Source organism: Barbatula barbatula (genome assembly GCF_947034865.1).
Source record: "Barbatula barbatula genome assembly, chromosome: 1".
In the NCBI taxonomy this organism is placed as follows: Eukaryota; Metazoa; Chordata; class Actinopteri; order Cypriniformes; family Nemacheilidae; genus Barbatula; species Barbatula barbatula.
Window position 1 is genome coordinate 29,479,860 of NC_136766.1, and position 18,237 is coordinate 29,498,096.

Sequence of the window (18,237 nt, forward strand, 5' to 3'; positions counted from 1 at the left end):
TTGATGTTGCAGCCTCTGTGATTCTGGGGTGTGAGCTGTCACAGACATGTTTTCAACTGAGTGTCGTCTTGCTGCTCCGCCTGCAGGTGGTCCTCTGCACCCTCTGGAAAGATGCCCACAAGACAAAGATGGCGGCGCGTGAACATCGCAAGGCTCAGCGTCTCTCCAGTTTTAGCATTTATATAGTATATTTCTTGCTCATCTCTGGTCTGTTCGTCCAGAACAGTTGTGCATTTACATCGTACACCCGGCATGAGCTTTTGGATATCGGTTTACGCATTTCCGGAAGTTTTATCAGCAACATTCAACTCGTCCCTGAGATCGTCCGAACATCCGATGCTACGCACCCCACACAGCCGGGCGGAAGTGCTCGCCGGCAGCATCGAGATCGTAAACAAAGGCAGGGGAAGTGCAGAGGGCTAAGAGCTAGGCTAAAGCTAACACCCCACCGGCTCTCTTTACCCAGCATTTTCCTTGCTAATGTCCGATCATTAGTGAACAAAATGGATGAGATTCGACTCCGCATCATTAACAGCAAAAGACTTTTGAACTGCAATGACATAATCTTCACGGAAACATATCTACACAGCAGCATACCAGACAACGCTATTGAGTTAGCAGGTTACAACACACACCGGGCGGATAGAACGGCAGAGGAATCCGGTGTTCATTTACATCAACAAAGCTTGGTGCACGAACTATGTTATAGTTATAGAGACCTGCTCGGCTAACCTTGAGTTTCTCATGGTTAAATGTAGACCGTTTTATCTGCCACCGGAATTCCCTTCCACCATTATAACGGCAGCTTATATTCCACCGGATGCTGATGCCAAGCTTGCTATGAAAGAACTTATTGCAGCCATCAGTAAACAACAGACTGCTCACCCACAGGCTGCATTTATTGTTGCGGGAGATTTGAATCACTCTAACTTAAAGACAGTGCTCCCTAAATTTCACCAGCATGTTTCCTGCCACACAAGAGGAAACAAGACTTTGGATCATGTCTACACAAACATGGCTGAAGCTTACGCCGCGACCCCCTCCCCCACCTGGGTCAATCTGACCACCTTTCTTTGTTCCTCACCCCCAAGTACTCACCTCTCATCAATCGTCTGAAGCCATCAGTGAAGACCATCAAGGTGTGGCCTGTGGGGGCAGATGAAAGGTTTCTACACACAGACTGGAGTCTGTTTGCTTCTCAGGCCACCAGTGGCTCTCACACAGACATAGACAGTTACACCTCCTCTGTATTGGACTACATCAATTCCACCATTTATAGTGTCACAACTCAGAAGCAGATCACCACATACCCCAATCAGAAGCCATGGATGAACAAGGAAGTGTGCCTCCTGTTGAAAGCACGCAACACTGCCTTCCAATCGGATGATGCACAGGCCTATAGTACTTCTAGGGCAAATCTGAAGGGGGCATCAAAAAGGCCAAGCACTGCTACAAGCTGAAGCTAGAGGAGCATTTTTCCAATTTTGACCCTCAACGCATGTGGCAGGGCATCCAGGCCATCAGTGATTACAAACCCAACCACTCCACCCCATAGCCACAGATGCCGTCTTCCTAAACTAGCTTAATGACTTTTATGCTCGCTTTGAGATAGACAATAAGGAAACAGCTACCAAGCTCATACCCTCTGCTGACCACCCAATCATCACACTTAACTCCACCGATGTTCACACTGCACTAAGCCAGATCAACGCGTGCAAGGCTGCTAGCCCAGATGGCATCCCAGGTCGCATTCTCAGGGCATGTGCAGAGCAGCTCGCTGGGGTCTTCACGGACATCTTCAACCTGTCCCTCTCCCAAGCAGTGGTTCCAGGTATGTTTTAAATCGACCTCCATTGTGCCCGTTCCAAAACATTCTAACCCGACGTGCCTGAATGACTACCGCCCTGTAGCACTCACACCCATTGTTACGAAGTGCTTTGAGCGGCTGGTCCTGGCACACCTAAAGGACTCTCTACCTGTCGTGAGCGTGGATGAAGAACCCAATTGCAGGCAGCAGATAAAGGGTTAACGAAGGCTTTAATAATGAAACACAAAACAAACACCCACGATGGGGGAAAACACAAACCAAAACTAAAATACAAAATTGAAAACAAATACTTCCCACATGGGGGGCAAAAACAAACTACACTTTCAAAACACAACTTCACACGAAGAATCATGAACAAAGACAAGGTTACTGGGCACATCACACATAGACTCTTGACAGGGAACAAGTACAACGAACAAGCACAAGACAATAGACAAGAGGGCATTATATAGGGAGACTAACATAGGAGATAACGATGGGCAGGTGTGGGCAATGAGACACAGGAGGAAAGCTATACTAGAAACGAGAGGGGCGGGGCCAAATGACGAGACTGGAGAGAACGCATATTATGTCCTTATTGACAATAATATTGTTTCTCTCCACATAAAACACGTCGGTCTGTCATGATTCTGCCCCTAGACCAGAAAATCAAGACAAGAGTAGGCAGAATCATGACAGAACCCCTCCCCTTAATGAATGCCTCCTGGCGTTCCCCAAGGGAGCAGACTAACGAGACAAGACTGACTGGGAAACAGACAACATCCAACAAAACATACCATTCAAAATCAGACAATAAAACATGACAAAAGGGTTGGGGTGGCATAATAGAAATAACAAACAAGGGAGGGGGGAGGGGGAACACATGAGTCCATGGGGGGAAGTCCAAAGGGGTTGGGACAAGGTGGGACAGGCTTAGTCTAGGGTGGCGCTCGGGAGCGCGAAGTCCCAGAGGACTTGGGGGCGGCGCACGAGAGCGCGGAGTCCCGGAGACTCTAGGAGTCCACGGCTGAGACACCGGCTGGGCAGGACTGGGTACAGGACTTGACACCGGCTGGAAGGCTGGCTGGGCAGGACTCGGGACCACCGGACTCGGGACCACCCTCCGTTGTCTCTTCTTCTGCAGCCGAGCCACCCGTCTGGTTGTCGGCTGGAGGAAGGAGATGAAGGGCGTTGCTGTCTTCGGATTGGAGGCCTCTGACGAGGACCCCCAGGATTCTTGCCTCCCCCGCTTGCCACCAAGGCTGACTGCGAGTGAGGAGGCTGTAGGTGGTGAAGTGGACTTGGATGAGGTGGAGATTGCAGAGGGTGAGGAGAGGCCCACAACCCCGATTTGCAGGGTACGGCCCTCGGGGATGGCGGCCAGCCGGGGGGAAAAACTGGGCTGGACTGAGACCCTGGGCTCCGGCCGATTCATGGCATACCTGATCAGGTCTGTGAAGTCCAGCGGTCTCAGCATTTGCATCTCACACCACGCTAGAGGTTGGTTGAGGCCGCCATTGAACAGGACCATCTGTTCCTGCTCATTGTGGACCATCTCCCCTGCCATCTCAAAGAAACGGTCTGCGAACTCCAATACATCGGAGTGACCCTGGCGTAAACAGAGGAGGCGATGAGCCTGGGTCGCTCGCCTTGCCTCCATCTTGCCTGCTGGGTTCGGTTCTGGCTCGTTCATCACACAACTTCACAGGAAGAATCATGAACAAAGACAAGGTTACTGGGCACATCACACATACGGCACCCTCGTTTCCTTTCTAGGGGCGGTGGGGAATGGTACGTACACATGACTTTCTTCATCTCGCCAATCTCCTCTCTCAATTGCTTGACTACCTCATAAAGCTCAGAATCTCGCTTGTCCATGACTTGTAAAAAAGTCATTTATAATGAAAGCAGTCTTTCTTTCAACTCTATAGCCTGGAAAAGGAAATTTTGTGGTGACTCGCGGAGTTAAATTCGTTTTACTCTCCAGCATATCACACAGACTCATACCTGGACAGACCGCTCTGATCACAGCATCCACAATCTCTGACTCTCTATGTCCTTTATTTATTCCAGCATCAATCTGGTGCATCAAATTGTTGTATGAAAGCTTATCTTTCTGTCCCCTTTCTCCTATTTGGCCATTGATCTTAAAATCCCGTCTAATGGTGACTTTAGGAATCGCTTGCTGCTGCTGGGAAAGCACAGGGGAACCACAGCAGGAACTTTCAAACTCAGGCGTTGGATTTAGTTTTTCAGCATATTTGTGGATGACCCAAAATGATGATGTAGTTCTGTGTACTGTCTCTTTAAATCCGCGAGCTCCGCAGAACTCCTGTCTGTGTCACCGCCACCATCTTGAATCGCGTGGTGGCTGTGTTGCGTCATCCCGTTGTGTTGCGTCAAGTCTTTAACACATTGACAGGCTACATTGTCATCTTCGGTATCTATAACACCCTCATCTGCTTCACTGATTAATCTTATCATCGAGTGCCATTTACTCTGTGCCTCTGCAGACAATTTTGCATATTTACACACCTCTTGCAGTTGATCGAGCCACAGGCAGAGCAGCGCCTCGCTTAGCCGATCCTGTACCTGCTCTAGATCCATGTTCAGCATCGTAACTCACTCCATACGGCACCGCCGATCTCATTCCTTGTCGCCAGTATTTGTAACACACTTGAAGAAGACTACAACAAGCGTGTGATTCAGGTGTTTTTTTTTTAAACTCAACCAGCACATTCACGATCATTCCATAGATCTCGTTACAGCTTTCTCACTCGCAAAACGACTCGTTGCCTCTCTACACTCGTTCGCTAACTCTTCTTCTTTTCGGTCTACACAAGTCTCTATATCGCTGTTGTCACCTAGTGGACATTAATTACATCATTGTAGGTTTTCTTATGAACGTGTACTTGTTCTGAATAATTAAACATTAACAATTACCAAATACAAATTAAACAAACACTGCAAAATAAATATTTAGGGTCTAACTCTTTCTGCACAGTTCAGCGGATTAACACATTTCACTACATTTCTCCACATAATAAACAGTACATACATTAAAATCTTTGTTTATTTACATTACATTGTACTTAGTCCGTAATACACATTTTTCTGCATTCAAATAAGTTAATTAGTATGTAATTAGTGAAACATTTTATTATTTATCTTGTGTTTGAACCTCCGAATACGCTGTTACATAAGAATGCTAAGAACTAACCCCCATTTCCAGGTTTAACCCAAAAGTCCACCCAACCATCTCAGACTTTTCAGGTGTAGACACCAAATTGATCTCCTATTTCATTAAGCACGGTTAGACCAATCAACGGAAAGAGGACATTACATCCAAATCTTCTACCTACAGTCTACCTACAGTCTCCCATCCAACCATACTCAACCTTCTCAGCCTACCCGTTTAACCAACGCTATAGGTTAAGATGCTCTGAACTCTCCACTACTTCCGGCTTCAACCCAAAAGCTCCACACAATCATCTCAGACCTTTCAATTTTAGACACCAAACGGTCTCCTATTCCATCATGAATGACCGATCAAACGTAAAGAGGATACTACATCTACATCTTCTACCTACAGTATTCAATCCAAACATAGCAAACCCTCTTGGCCTACCCGCATCTCTGACGCCTACAGGTTAAGATACTTGGAACTCTCCACCTCTTCCAACTTCAACCCAAAGAGACCTTTCTATTGTAGAGACCGAATCGATATCCTATCCCATCATGCACAGAATGACTGATCAAACGTAAAGAGGATACTACATCTACATCTTAAACCTACAGTGCCCCATCCAACCATACCCAACCTTCTCAGCCTACCCGCTTATCCAACGCCTACAGGTTAAGATGCTTTGAACTCTCCACCACTTCCAGCTTCAACCCAAAAGCTCCACACAATCATCTCAAACCTTTCAACACCACAACAATCTCCCATTCGATCAAGCACAGAATGAATGATCAAACGTAAAGTGGCTCAACTACTAGTATTGTTGGATTTGTTGCCTGGTACTTATGAATGCAATATGGCTGAAACTGTCATGATTATGCCTTCTCATGTCTTGATTTCCTAGTCTAGTGGCAGGATCATGACAGGGCCACGAGTTTTGTGTGGAGAGAAACATATTATGGTCAGTCATGACATAATATGCGTTCTCTCCGGTCTCGTCTCTCGCCCCTAAGCACTCCTATGGCCGGGTATCAGCTGAGTTATCACATAGCTCTAACCGGACCTAGTGCCACACACGTAGTAAACCCCCAACAGGGTGGTTCCGTCAGACGCTTTCCTCATGAGATGGGCCCCCTCGTGGTGACCCATGACCTCCTCCAGGTGGACATCCACCTAGCGGTACCTTAGTCCGCACTTACCTCCCATGAGTTCTCCCCTACGGGCGAGACCATGTTTGTGGAAGTGGTCTCCGTAGTGCATATCCCCCTTGAGGGAACAGCGCTTCCCCAGTGGCCCTACGGTACTGGATGGCTTCTCGCCATTAGAGATACAAGGCCTCCATCTGTGGTGGCCGAGGGCAGGTGCCTCTCATCTTTGCCAAAGCTTTGGGACACCCTGCCAAACCCACTGGATGGTTACAATTTCGTGCTAGCGCTCCCGTCTGACACGCCTAGGCCAGTCACCGTCGCTTCGCTAGAGATTGTGACGCGGCATAGTGCTGTGGCGTTTTCCATAGGAACCCCATCTGTCGGTTCGACACAACGTCGAGAGACCGACAGAAAGGGAACATCTCGGTTACGTATGTAACCTCCATTCCCTGATGGAGGGAACGAGACGTTATGTCCCTCATGCCACAACACTTGCCGCCCGCTGCAGCAGTCAAGATATGCTCTCAGGCTCCTCAGCACAAAAGGTGAATGAATGCAGCACACCGTCTTCCTTTTATACCCGGATATCCGGGGGCGGAGTCCCGCATGAAAATTTAATTCACCAATTTCATTGGCCTTTTCAAAATACTCAGAAAATGATAGGTTCCCAAGTCAAACACCATCTGTCAGTTCGACACAACGTCTCGTTCCCTCCTTCAGGGAACGGAGGTTACATACGTCACCGAGACGTTTTATTTAATTAACACTGCATATAGAAATTTATAGTCTGTCTGATATTTGACTTGTGTTTTGACTTGCATAACCTTATATGTTTTGCTTATAGTCAATGTTTTCTTGTACAGCTGCTTCGTAACAATGATAATTGTAAAAAGCGCAAAATAAATAAAGCTGACTTGACAGCTGTTCTCTAGAGAGGGTTTTCCTCAAGTGGGGTTAGGTGGGTGATTCGACAAGTGCAGAACGTGAGCGGTGGAGACTCGGCATGTAGTAGTGGATAGATTGACCATGGGGCAGGCAGTGGTGTTGTGGGTTACTGAGCGACTAACTGCGCAGGTGATGTTTTGAACTCCTAAGAAGACCCGGTTGTGACGCTCAGTGTCCAGGGCCCCTCAGTAAGTGCTCTGGTTCCACTGATCCACCCTATTAGCACATTTAGCGCAGAACATTTTATATAAGCTGTAAAAGTGCTCACGCTGTAGAGCGGATGTAGATGTTAGCGGCTGAGGTTGCACTGGAATGCTACGGGAGGGAGCAGCTGGTTGGCACCCACGGCTTGCTCGTCGGGGGCGCCGCCTAGGCTTGCCGAAGGCCTTTGGCGGCAGCCTGCCAGATTAGAGCTTTGTAGCGCAACGGTGGTGGTAAGCCCAGTATGGGCGAAAGGAGATCTGGGAGTTTTTCTGCATTTTTGGTCCGCGTGGAAGAGCCTCGGTCTAAAGAGAGACTAATGGGCCGTAAAGTTTCGCCTTGTTCTTCAGGTGGAAGTGGACGTTTTGGTTGGTAAGGGCTTGCCGCAAGCCTACGATGGTCCACTTCTCTGTGGCTGGTACAGTACGGGGTACCGAAGTGTAGAAAGACACTGATGCCCTGCGGGGCTAAGTGATGGCTGAAGTCGGCGCTTCGAAGCGCAGGGAGTAGAGCGTCAAGTTTGTTGGCCAAGCAAATGTGCTGGGGGCTCAGTTGCTGTGTCCTGGCCTGGATGTCGGGCTGACGTTGTTGACGGAAGTCAGGGTCTCTGACATGTTGAATGACTTGAGAGGATGCAGGGGAAGATGTCTGCCTTATTTATTGGATAGCTTTCTTGAGCTGGTAGGGTGGAAGCCCTGATTGCTGATGCGGATCAGCCAGGTTTTATCATATGCTACGGCTCCTCTTGAACCTTGTTATTTGAATATGTTGAGATTCACATGTTTATATTGAGGACAATCAAGAGACTCATACACAACTATCACAATTGATAGAAACATTCAGTGATACTTTCTCATCATCCTCTGATGCTTTGTCACAAAAAGCAGATTTCAGCTCAATAAGCTTGTTTCTGACATTCTAACAGCTCAAGTAGAGCATTTCAGTAATGAACTGTTTTCTTTGTCAAAACTGACTTTCTCATCATCCTCTAAATTTGTTATTGTTTTGTTTTTATATATAGTTTTTTTCATTTATTCATGTCTTTCAGAATCTATAAAAATACATAAATGTTTCTCAGGAAATTAAAAAAATCTAAACTTCCTACAACATTCACAATGATTGAGATGACCCATTAATTTGTGCATTTTTAATATTAATTTGGAAGTCGAGCCTTTCTTCACAAACAGCTCATTATGACTTAAAACGAAAAAACAATAGTTTGCTCCAGATGAGAAGGAGCACCGTGCGTCATGTAGGAGCACCGCACGTCATCGCCAATAGGCAGTCCGCTGCAGAAGGAAACAAATGCACACGCAGACACTGATTTTTGTACGCACACGGTTAACTGTGAATTGGGTTGCATATAGATCAGTTTTTCAGTGATCGTCAATGTAAGGGTGTACACCAAAGAAAAGGGTAAATTGTTACGTGAGATTTATACTGGGGCACGACGGAGTGCCTCTTACCAGAGTGGGGAGCAGAGCGAGACCGTCAGCCTATGTGCCTGTATATTATATAGCATTTAGGTTAATAAATCCTGCAAAAACTAAACACTGGTCCTTTTAATTACCTATAATTTGTAATAAGTTTCACTATTTATCACTGCCCAGTAGTCTCAATGATAATACCAGAGTATTTATTTGCATAATACGTTTACATCAGTGCTTTTTATTTTAAAATGTATTTTTTATTTTAGTTATTGCACGTCTGTGGCACTGTCACAGTTCCTCCAACTCAGATAATGTCTGCTTTTGAACTTAACCACTCCTCAAGCCCCCGATGACCTGCTTTGGCCCTAGGTATGGCCCGTGCACGAACAAGCCCCGGAAGTGACTGTTAAAGTGCGACTGGCCCAGGCACTCACGAGCACACCCTCTGATTATAACACCTAGTCCTATTAAACAATCTTACACATTGTGCCTTTCACTTCAATATAGAAATTCATGATGGATTACTTTGTCTGACCCTTATTCAAAGGTTAAAGGTGTACATTACCTCTTATCTCACATGGTGTGTGCCATCAAAATCATGGGTGACAGGATTGTGACTAGCAAGTTATATCCTCCAGACATACCTTATAGCCTTCACTGTGACCCTGCAGGTGTCACACAGGGTGAAAAACCTCACACGTAAACACACCTGGAGTGGATTTGTCACCTCATTTTCTCTGATTAGTGGAGCAATGAGTGATTGTCCTATATAAAGCAGGCAAGCACTGATTGTATGGTGTAATGGGACTGTCCCGCACTGAAGAGGGGAGTGGAAGCTGGTGAGAAAGGGAGAAAGGAGCCAGCAGAGGGGGAAGAGGGGGAAGAGGGAGAAGTGGTGTCCCAAGATTCATAGCTTTGACATCTGCGTCCTTCTCGACTCGGTGCTCATGGCCCGTTTGTCAACCCAACCCCCCCCCCCACCCCCCGTTTCTCTGGAGGCCAACCGAGGGTAGCAGGGTGAAAAAAAACATCTAGTGATGAGAATTACGAAGGTACAGACCATATTATGGAATAAAAAGAAAGGTTAATAATATAAGGTATAAAGATGAATAAAGAGAGGGGAAAATTAGGTTATAGTGGCAGAGGTAAATAATGTTAATCTGACATAGTGCCGATCTGCCTCGTGACAGGTCATTATACCAATCTGTTTCACATGAGGTATACATGATTGTATGCTTTTTGTGCATGCAATTAATTCTTATTTAAGAGAGCCTGTTTTTAGGTGGTTCTGCCATTTCAGTTGGCTTTCAATAGGGACAACATGCCCTCAATCCCATGGTGCCTTACAAATCAGGAGTGCGTAACATTTCCTGTCAGGATACGTGAAGTTCTAATTCATCCACTCAGCATGTGCATGTGGCGCTGTGCACCGCTGTAATCTCCACAGCATCTGTTCATTTAAAACTCCATAGTGGACACGAAAATTAGAGAGTCACAAGAAAGCAAAATCTAAGCAAATGCAGCTCTTCTATCATCCCTACACTATAGCTCTTAGGACAGAATGGATAATAATGGACCAATTTCAAAAGAATAAGAAATTATGTCACTGCAATGCAAAGTTACTTCTGCTACACATTAAAGCCCATTGTATAATAATGCTATTTTCTCATCTAATGCTTCTTCCCTTAAGATTAAGGTTAATACACCACCAAGTGGCTTATAAACCCTGACTTGGCTGTAATTCAAATGTGAATTAGAAACTGATAGTGTTGAAATATGATTTAATTCTTAAATTTGGTTTAATTAACTGCTAGTTACGCTTTATCTATTAATGTTCTTTGTTCATTCATAATACATCAGCAAATCTTTATACTAACTTAATTCAACTTTATATTAACTTAACTTAAAAAAGGGTTAAGTAATACTTCAAAAGTATTACACAGCATGGTAACACGTTAATAGGTAATAAATTAGCCATTATTATAAGGTATTTTTGCATATCTTCCAATGGGTCACTTTAGCAGTGCAAATTAATTCTAATGTCCCTGAATAATTATGCTCTTCCATTTATTTTTCCTGAGCACATATATACATAAACCATTCACTCCCCTATCACACCAACAGAGCAGCCTTAATAAAAACCTGCAATGAATAATAATGTGTGGCAATAATCCAATTGTAACATAACACCACAGTCAAGGAGATTCCAAGAGGTAGGCATTTTATCATGAATAAAAAGATACATACTACATAAACACCACAACTAATACAATGGGTAACATAACAGAGATTAGACTAGACTATTATATGCAGTGTTTAGTAGTGAATCAGCAAGTTCCTGGCTAAGGGTTCCTGTCCTGCAAACAGTATAAACCATCAGTAATCTACTAGAGCTCCGTTTTAGTTGAGGGCTGATTTTGAATCAAGATCTTTGAAGAGAGTAATGTATTTTTGACATTAAATCCAGAAACTTGATGCTTGGACACTGTTGTAGCAGGAAAAATTACTATGTGGCTACAGATCGGGAAGCAAAAACCTAGAAATGTAAAACTGGTCTATTATTTTCAATCTAGAAGGTGAGTGAGGAAGGAACTAACCACTCGGATATTTAGCAGTTAATTAATCATTTATTAGTGAAAATCAATATGCAGTAAAAGGCTCAACAGCATGCACAGTGTGAGATAAGCGTGCAGGATGCTCAGCTATTTCTCAATGTGGTTTGTGTACAGCTGTTTTACGACAATGCAAAATTGTTAAAAGCGCTATGGAAATAGAAATGTGTGGCTGGATGGGTGAGTACCCACCACACACCTCATTTTCAAAGAATCAGACCTCAATTCATTGATCACTGACACAATAGAGGCAAAATAATGTTCACACCATTATCATGATAACAACCATTTGTATTGTCCAAACACAAAAGCATCTTTCTGGACAGCAGTGATCTATATGGAATTTTCCTATTATAATTTTTTTTGTCTGATTGAAAGACTTTTAAAAAACAAACCCTGCTCTCACGAATGTGCCCTAGGTCTCACACATAACATTATACATAAAAATATCTGACAAACACTGTGTGACTCACCCATACCATCAGCGAAGCAGCAAGGTAACGCATCAATCCCTCGCGTAAATCAGCATTGATTTAAACAACAAGAAGTTACCCTAGAGGGGGAAAAGATTTAACATGTTTAAACACATTTGATAAAAAAATTCAATATTTAAAAACTTAATTTGAATAATTATATGAACAAACTCAGTATAAACAGTTCATAAGTCAATGTAATTATTAAAAAAACATCTGTTGACCAATGTGCTGTACATATATAACAATAAGCCTCAATTTAGTAAATAGAGAACATGTACTGTGGAATACGGAGTTGAAGTGATTGTCTAAACAGAATAACTCCTAACACAATTTAATCCGTTTTGAATTACTGTTGAGAATATGCTTTTTAGATATAAGGTTTAAATAAAATTCTATAGAGGATAAAAAAAAAACATTAGGTAACTTTTAACATGACTACTCAGCACCACAGTAAAAATAGATATTAATTTAGTCCACTTCAAAATCACAACTTGCAAGTGCACATTGTTTTTGGATTTATCTGCTTCTGATGGTTGACATGCAGAGCCAACCTACTTGCTTACGTTATTGAGTTTTTGCTTAAGGCTCAGATTTACTGTGTAGAATTATTTAGATTGTTTGTTGTTCTTACTGTTTCAGTTGTTTTTAAGTGTGGATATGGATGTATTTACAACTGTATGTAAACAAATGGACACATTTCAAAGTCTGCGTTATTGTCAATTCTGCCACATGCACAGTACATACAGTTATGTTCAAAATTATAGCAGTACAACATCACTAACCAGATCAGTCACTGTTTTTGGTAGAAATTATATTTCTACATGGTAGATATTTTAAATAGGTGCAGTAGAGTAACAGAAAACCAACAGACCCAACAGTCATGACATGCATGCAGCTAATTCTGTGTAATTGAATCATTAATTGAAAAGGGCATTCAATTAGATAGGTAAATCATTCTGTGAAAAAACTCCTGTCACACAAGTGGCCCTTATTTAAGGAGGAAGGCATCACATGCTGTACTGTGCATTTCTCTCTGAAAATCTGAGTAAAATGGATCGTTCCAGATAATGTTCAGAAGAACAGCATACTTGATTAAAAAAAATATTAGAAAGGGAAAAACATATAAAGAAGACCAGAAAATGATAGGCTGCTCAGCTAAAATGATATAAAATGCTTTTAAATTGCAACCAAAACCAGATAAACTTGGAAGAAAACTACCATTCGAATGGATCGAAGAATAGCCAAAATGGCAAAGACTCAATCGGTGATCAAAGAAAGTCTGATGTTACCTGTGAGTACTGGAACAATTAGAAGATGCCTATGTGAAGCCAAGCTATCAGCAAGAAGCCCCTGCAAAGTCCCATTGTTGTAAAGACAACATGTGTTGTTTGGCAAGTTGTAAACCCTTCAGCACATTGACTGGCCTAAAGAGAAATGGTGCAATATTTTTTGGACTGATGAAAGCAAGATTGTTCTTTCTAGGAGTCGCAGACAGTATGTCAGCCGACCCCCAAACATTGAATTCAAGCCACAGTACACTGTGAAGACAGTGAAGCATGTTGGCGCAAGCATCATGATATGGGGATGTTTCTCATACTATGGTGTTGGGCCTATTTATCAGATTCCTGGATTAATGGATCAGTTTGAGTGCAATAAAATACATAAAGAGGTCATGTTGCCTTTTGCTGAAGAGGTTTTTTTTCAACAAGAAAATTACCCCAAACACACCAGTAAGCGAGCATCATCTTGGTTCCAGACCAAAGGATTGACGTTATGAAGTGGCCAGCCCAGTCTTCTGACCTTAATCCAATAAAAAACTTGTGGGCTGACACCAAAAACGCTGTTTCTGAGACAAAACCAAGAAATGCAGAGGAATTGTGGTCTGTGGTGCAATCATCCTGGGCTGGAATACCTGTCACAGGTGCCAGAAGTTTGTCGACTCCATGCAACACAGATGTGAAAGAGTTCTCAGAAACCATGGCTATACGACTAAATATTAGTTCAGTTATTCAAAAGAAGATTATTATGTATATATTGTAGCGATCTCAGAATGAAGAAGAAAATGGACGAGGTTGGCGTAGACTGACACAGGCTTTTATTAAGCAGAAGAAACAAAAACAAAATAAAGTAAAGTCCCACGCGCTTCTTCAGCCGTCTGGCCTGCAGCCCCCCCCCCATTCCTGGAGAGGAAGTCGGCCACAGCCATCTGTACACACGGCCTGTGGACCACCTGGAATTTAATAGGCTGTAAAGCCAGATACCAACTGGTGATCCAGGCGTTGGTATCCTTCATGCGGTGGAGCCACTGCAGAGGGGCGTGGTCCGAACAAAGGGTGAATTCGCGGCCCAGGAGGTAGTACCTAAGGGTGAGAACGGCCCATTTGATGGCCAAGCACTCTTTTTTAAGGTTCTGTACTTAGTCTCTCTCTTCTAGAGCTTGCGACTAATGTTCAGCACCGGCCGCTCCTCCTCCCCCACCTCCTGGGCCAGTACGGCACCCAGCCCCCTGTCCGACGCGTCAGGGTTGTCTTTTTTATAAGAAGTTAAACTATTCATGTTCTGTGTTTTACCCTTTTTTGTGTTTTTCGTTTTTCCCCTGTAAAGCTGCTTTGGAAAAATGCAAATTGTGAAAAGCGCTATATAAAATTGAATTGACTTTTGGTATTTGCTAGTTAAACTTTGATACCATAGATAAAATATTTTTAATCGAATAATATCAAAACGTATCAATATATCAGAGTCTGGAAGACGGTGATTTCCCACCCAGAAGACTAAGGGATTGTTTGTGGGGGATGGTCTTTTTTTGACGTTTTTTATAATTTCACCTAAATATCTGCTTAGTTACTGTATTTGTTTTTACTATGATATAATTTGCACAATAACTTACAGCACATGGTTTTAAACATACATTTGTGTAATATATATGGAAATATATGGAGTTGTTAATGCCTAGGTTTCCTAGTTTGATGATTAGCTTGGCAGGGATGACGGTATTGAATGCAGAGCTGAAGTCTACAAACAGTATGCGTGCATAAGTGTCCTTATTGTCCAGATGTCTGAGCACAGATTGCAGCGCCAGGGACACTGCATTATCTGTGCTCCAATTGCTACGGTAGGCAAATTGGTATGGGTCCAGTGTGGAAGGTAGAGGGTCTTTTAGGTGTGCCAGGACCAGCCGCTCAAAGCACTTCATAACAATGGGTGGTTGTTCAGGCACTTCGGGCTGGAATGTTTCGGAACGGGCACAATGGAGGTGGATTTAAAACAGGAACCGCTGCTAGGGAGAGGGACAGGTTGAAGATATCCGTGAAGACCCCAGCGAGCTGCTCCGCACATGTCCTGAGTATGCGACCAGTGATGCCGTCTGGGCCAGCAACCTTGTGCGCATTGATCCTGCTTAGTGCAGTGTTAACCTCTGTGGAGTTTAGTGTGATGATCGGGTGGTAAGTTGAGGGTGTGAGCTTGGTTGCGGTTTCCTTATTGTCTCTCTCAACGCGAGCATAAAAGTAATTAAGCTCGTTCAGGAAGACTGCATCAGTGGTTATAGGGGTGGAGTGGTTCGGTTTGTAGTCCCTGATGGCCTGGATGCCCTGCCACATGCGTCAGGGTCAGAATTGAAAAAATGCTCCTCTAGCTTCAACTTGTAGCAGTGCTTGGACTTTTTGATGCCCCTCTTCAGATTTGCCCTGGAAGTACTATAGGCCCTAAGCAACACCCGATCTGAAGGCAGTGTTTACATTTACATTAATTCTGTCTAAGCAGTCTGTTGTTTACTGATGGATACATGAAGTTCTTTCATAGCAAGCTTGGCATCAGCTTCTGGTGGAATATAAGCTGCCGTTATAATGGTGGAAGTGAATTCCCAATGAAAAACTCAAGGTTAGCGGAGCAGTGTCTCCCGACAATAACAGAGTTTGTGCACCAAGCTTTGTTGATGTAAGTGCAAACTCCACCTCCTCTTCTCTTACCGGATTTCTATGCTGTTAGCTTTAGCCTAGCTATTAGCTCTCCACGCTTCCCCCGCCTTTGTTTAGGATCTCGACGCCGCCGGCGAGCTCTTCCGCCCGGCCGTGTGGGGTGCGTAGCATCGGGTGTTCTGGCGATCTCAGGGACGAGTTGAATGTTGCTGATAAAACTGATGCTGCGGGCTAGATTGGCCCTGGCAGTCTTCAGGCTCTCCTCATCTCCATCTCTGAAGGCAGTGTTCCGAGCCTTGAGGAGACTATAGACCTCCCCTGTCATCCACGGCTTCTGGTTGGCCCGCACAGTGATGGTCTTTGTGACCGTTACATCATCAATGCACTTGCACATATTCCAGTCAGTGATGTTAAAACGGTCTTGAACTACATCTAACGACCCTTCTGGCCACACTTGTATCTGTTTGTGAACTGGTTTGGTGACTTTAACAAGCGGTCTGTATGCAGACATTAGCATGACAGTAATGTGGTCTGAGGTGCCAAGATAGGGGAGGGGTAGGGCCTTGTATGATCCTCTGTTTGTGGTATAAACAAAGTCCAGAGTGTTGTTTCCCCGTGTTGAAAAGTCTATGTGTTGGTGTATTTTTGAGAACAATTGTCTTTAGGTCTGCGTTGTTTGAAATATCCAGCCGAGATAAGAAAATAATTTGGGTGGGCTGTCTGCTGCTCACTGATGTGCTGGTACAGATTGTTCAGTGCCTCACTCTGCTTATTGAAGAATGGTGTGACATGACTTTTTATTAAGCAATCGGGCAGAGGGTGTTCAATAGGGGGATAAAAAAAGTCATAACCCTTGTGACAGAGTTTTGGCATGGCAAGCACCACTCAGATTGTTCCAAGGAACCCATCGTGTTCTGCCCCTGCTTCTGTATGTGTGTGGTGTGGTCTACCCTGCTACATTAGTTCGGCAGATAGATAACAGTTTCCCCAAGAGAAAGAATGAAGCTTGTGTATCATTTCAAAACTTTACTCAGCAAGCACTGTAAAACTAAAAAGATACAAGAATACATCTCAGTATTTTACTCAGATACAAACGTACTTGAAATATTGTCTGATAAAAGCATTCAGAAACAAATGTGTTAGCTTAAGGCTAACTTCTATTGGAAATTCCCTTACGATGCTACCGTGTAGCATATACAATCAAAATACATATTTAGATCTTAAACTCATTAACAGAAGATTTCATTACTAGTATTCATAGTACTCAATAACAAGATAACTGCATGAGTTTGTACTTACAGGCAAACGTTTTTCTGGCCAAAGTCAAGAGAGAAAAATGCATAACCGTTAACTTCACCATGTATCTTCGAACTACGGCAAGACTGATAGTGTGGAGTGCAAGAAATGATGAGACAAGAGATGGAGATGCGTCGAGTCAACTTTACTCTCCACATAAAACAATAATAAAACAAACGATAAGTCAGAGTACTCCCGCACACGGTAAACCCGGAAACCACTCGGAACACAACCCCGCCCTCTTAAAGTTACAGTCCCTTGGTGAATGTCTAATCCCTTAATCGTGGTTCACCACACAGGCCCCCCCCAGAATTCACCCATACAAACAGGGCCAGACCGAACAGGCAAGCCAAACAGAACAATGGCGAAAAAAATCAACGTAGAGGGGGCGGACTAAACGGCCATAACGGCTACTCTTAACAGGAGAGGGCAGGGCAATGGGCAGAACAGGGGCTGGGGCCGGGGCTGCGGCAGGGGGGCGACCCCGCCGTGGGGGCTGGGCCAGCTGAAGTGGTTCGCCAATGTCCACATGAGGTCTATAGCCACTCGCTCAGGCCTACCTCCCATATCCACAACAAAGTTCTTAGACCCCCCCACCAGGACACGGAAGGGCCCATCGTAGGGGGGCCGCAGTGGTGTACGATGGCCATCGTGGCGGATGAAGACGTACTTGGCGGACGGCAAATCCTTAGGGACATAGGACTGGGGGAGGCCATGGCAAGAGGTTGGGGTAGGCATGAAAGCCTCGGCAATGCCCCAGGACACAGCCCAATGAGACACCACTGACCACGGGCCGTGGCATCCGGAAGAAACTCTCCCGGAACGCGCAGAGTCTGGCCATAGACCAACTCGGCCGATGAAGCTTGGAGATCTGCCTTAGGGGCGGAGCGAAGGCCAAGCATGACCCACAGTCGTCATCCGTAAGGCTGGCCCGTAACGCGGCCTTCATGTCCCAATGAAATCGCTCGCAAAGTCCGTTGCTCTGTGGGTTATAAGCTGTGGTGCGGTGGACTTTCACCCCCAGGCACTCGGCGACTGCAGTCCAAAGTTCCGATGTGAACTGGGGACCTCGGTCCGAGGAGAGGTCGGACGGTGTGCCGAAACGGGCCACCCAAGCCATAACAAATGCCCTTGCCACCTCAGCTGACGTAATGGAGGACAGGGGAACAACTTCAGACCACCTGGTGGTCCTGTCCACCATAGTGAGGAGGTAGGTGAACCCAC